We start from the raw sequence: 3,848 nt of genomic DNA, 5'->3' as shown, positions 1-3,848 counted from the left end.
TTTTGGTGGGGGGGCGGACCTAGGCAACCAGGCCACCAAGAATATAGGTTGGAAGGGGGCGAATGTCCTAGCATCATGCTTTCGGTTTTCGGACCATTGAGCTTAAGTTAAGGAAGGATAAATTCATCCACTCGAGAACGTTGCTAAGGCAAGAGGTAAGATTAAGGTTATCCGGGCTTTGATGAGAGAGAGACCACCAACTGAGTGTCATCGGCATAGGTGACCAACTGAACCCCCCAGGGTTGGACCACGTCAGCCAGGGGCCTCATGTATATGTTAAACATGGTGGGACTTAACTAGGATCCCTGTCGTACGCCATACTGCAGTGGGATCTCATTAGAGGTGACTTCATCTTCAAAGACAGCGAAGGTTCTATCCGTCAGAAAAGATTGTAGCCACTTAAGGGCCATACCTGAAACTCCCATGTCACACAGTCTCTGAATCATGATGGAATGATTTACCATGTCGAAGGCTGCGCTTAGGTCTAATAAAATAATAACAGAGCAGCTTCCGGAATCCACAATTTTCCTTGCTTCTTCAACTACGGTAATGAGAGCAGTCTCCGTACCCTGCTTGCTTCTAAAGCCCGTCTGTGTGGGATGCAGGGCATTATTGCTCTCCAAAAACTTAGCAAGTATGGAGTTAACATGCTTCTCAGCCAATTTACCTATTCCCGGTAACAGCGAAATAGGACGGTAATTTGTCCATTCTTCAAGGTCCAGGATAGTTTTTTTTAGCAGTGCCTTCACTTTTGCCTGTTTCCATAACGGCGGGACCAACCCGGAAGCCAAAGAGGAATTAATGACATCCAAAATAACTGGAGAAACCGTTTCTGTAGCAAGTTTAAGAATAGAAGGAGGTGCAGCATCCATCGGGGAGCCGGATTTCAAATTTCCCAGGAGTCATTGCAAAGTTGTTAGATCAAGAAGATCTAGGGCTAGATGTAGGTAACTTCAATTTACCGACTCATAAATACCGAATTTTACCGATTCGGTATTTATGAATCGGTAAATTAGAAGGAGGGATATGTAGGAAAATTATTTTTTAGAATTACCGAATCTGTAAAAATCGGTATTTACCGAATCGGTAAATACCGATTCGGTATTGCCCATTGATTCCTATGGGCCTTCAAGCCCATAGGAATCAATGGGCAATACCGAATCAGTATTTACCGATTCAGTAAATACCGATTTCTGCAAGGGTGCAGGGCGTGTCACTTTGACACCCTCTAGCACCCCAAATACAGGCACGTCTAACATGTGGCACCTTGCACAGGTGTGCATGCACAGATGTGCATGCACACCTGTATTCTGTATTTTACCACCCAATAGGATTGGGTGGTAAAATACCGACTCTTAAGGGCCTGTGGCACTTTCTGAAGTGCCACCTACATCTCATTTACAGAATCAGTAAATTTACAGAATCAGTATTTTACCGATTCTGTATATTTACCGAATCGGTAAATTTACCGATTCTGTAAATGACATGCCCCCTACATGCCAAATCCTAAATACCGGTCGGTAACGGCCGAAATCGGCCGTTACCGACCGGTATTTTGGCTCCTACATCTGGCCCTTGATTTCTTCAGCTCCGCATAAGGAATGGATACCGGGGGTCAGAGTGGGGGCTCTGGTTGTGTGAAGAGTGAGTAGATATTTGCAACCTTAGTGGGAAAGAACTTAGCTAGCTCGTCACAACGTTTCTGTATATTTAATGGTTTTTTGGAGGGACAAGCGGGGGAAACTAGTGATTTGAAAATGCTAAAAATTTCGCTAGGGGAATTGGAGGCAGAGGCAATTCTCTCCTGAAAGCAACTGGATTGTGTCGATTTTATTGCCTTTTTGTAAATCCGCATAGCAGCTCTATAATTGCCTTTACTGGTCTCAGAAAAATCCTTCCTCCATTTCCTTTCAGCCTGTTTACAGGTTTGCTTGAGCAGTCTTAATTCAGACGAATACCAAGGTTTTTTGTCAGTCCCCGTGCGATGAGAGTAAGGTCCAATGAAGACTCCACCCAGCTGTTGAAGGAGGCATTTGCCCTTATAGGATCAGAGCATAGTTCAGGGGTGGCGGTATTGAGATTCACTACCCAGTTTTCCACAGACAGTTTAGACCAGATGCGGCTAAGTTTCCTAGTTTTAAGAACAGGGTGGGGCTGATCAAGGGGGTCCAGATGAAAGAGAGCAGGGAATGGTCCGACCAAGGGACTACAAGGGACTCCTCCAAGACGATGGTTTCAAGGTTGGTAAAGAAATGGTCAAGTATATGGCCTGCTCTGTGGGTGGGACCAGTAACTAGTTGTTCTAAATGGAGCACTTCTAAAGCTGCCATAAGGTTTTGTGAAGGGGGAGTATCAACTTCATCAAGATGAATGTTAAAATCACCCAAAATAGAGAAATTGGGAGATAAGCTGGAGAGATTCATAGCAGTGTCAGGGAGACCGGTACAAAACTAGTATGTACTCCTGGAGGGCGATATAGAAGAATCCCTGAAAAAGTGCAGGTAGGGGAGAACCTAATTGCAAAGGAAATGCTCTCACAATCTGCAGAAGGCAACTAGATGTTCTACAACTATACGTATTTTTATAAATAATAGCAATCCCCCGCCCCGCCCACCTACCCGATCTTGTCGGGTGATCACATAATTCGGTGGGAGAGCTCGAACAACATCGGGATCTGATGCCCCGTTCGTCCAAGTTTCGGTTAGGAAGGGAGCGTCATGGTATCTTTCTTCTAGAAGCAAGTGTATTTCAGTCGCGTGCCTAGGGAGGGAGCGGAAATTGAGAAGTGCAAGGGAGTATGACTTTCCCTTGCTGGATTCTACGGGAAGGGGCTCAGAGGAGGTAAATATAAACTTACAACGGGGACAGTGATCGTGTTCCTTCTCAAAGGACAAGATATGTGAGCAATTAACCGTACTCTCCATTCTCACCTTAAGGAGCTGCTCCTTATCATAACTGAGCCTCTCTGGGGGAGTAAGTATGTGAGGTTTGGCCCCTAGCCCCGTCTGGTCGAGAACGGGCACAGACGGGCTTTCCTTTGGCGCTCCTTCGGTGCGTTGGAGGCGCGTCCGCTGATCGCGTCCGTCTTGCTTTATAGTGGCGCCGGACGTGTCACAACGACTAGCCTGCCCCCCTATGTACCTTCCCAAGATGGCCACTGGAATTTAGCGGCTGCCTCTGAGGTCGAGTATCAACTCAGCGCCTACTCGGCTGAGTGGGGTGATTGCGGCGCAGAGGGTTAAAAGGTGAGCAAATTGCCAAAAGAAATCAAGTTAAACTTACATCAGCACTAAACAAACACAGCTCCCGGCTTCCGCCTCAGGAGTTAAAGTAGGTCTGCTGCCTGCGTGGAAGTAACTTCCTTTATAGTGGTGCAGAGCGCGTCACAACGACTCGCCTGCCCCCCTATGTACCTTCCCAATATGGCCGCTGGAATTTAGCGGCTGCCTCTGAGGTCGAGTATCAACTCAGCGCCTACTCGGCTGAGTGGGGTGATTGCGGCGCAGAGGGTTAAAAGGTGAGCAAATTGTCAAAAGAAATCAAGTTAAAATTACAACATCACTAAACAAACGCAGCTCCTGGTTTCCGCCTCAGGAGTTAAAGTAGGTCTGCTGCCTGCGTGGAAGTAACTTCCTTTATAGTGGTGCCGAGCGCGTCACAACGACTAGCCTGCCCCTCTATGTACCTTCCCAAGATGGCCGCTGGAATTTACATCCTCCCTCCCACCACATCTGCTGCAACAACAGCTTCACTGCAGACCCCTGCTGTTACGGCCTGTGCATCCACCCCCAGCACAACCACCACCAACACCACCAGTGCAGCCTGCAACACCCTCCCTGTCCCAGAGG

The sequence above is a fragment of the Lissotriton helveticus genome, chromosome 8 (assembly GCF_964261635.1).
Source record: "Lissotriton helveticus chromosome 8, aLisHel1.1, whole genome shotgun sequence".
Classification (NCBI taxonomy): Eukaryota; Metazoa; Chordata; class Amphibia; order Caudata; family Salamandridae; genus Lissotriton; species Lissotriton helveticus.
The sequence above is the reverse complement of the archived record's forward strand: the minus strand, read 5'-3'. Positions refer to the sequence as shown.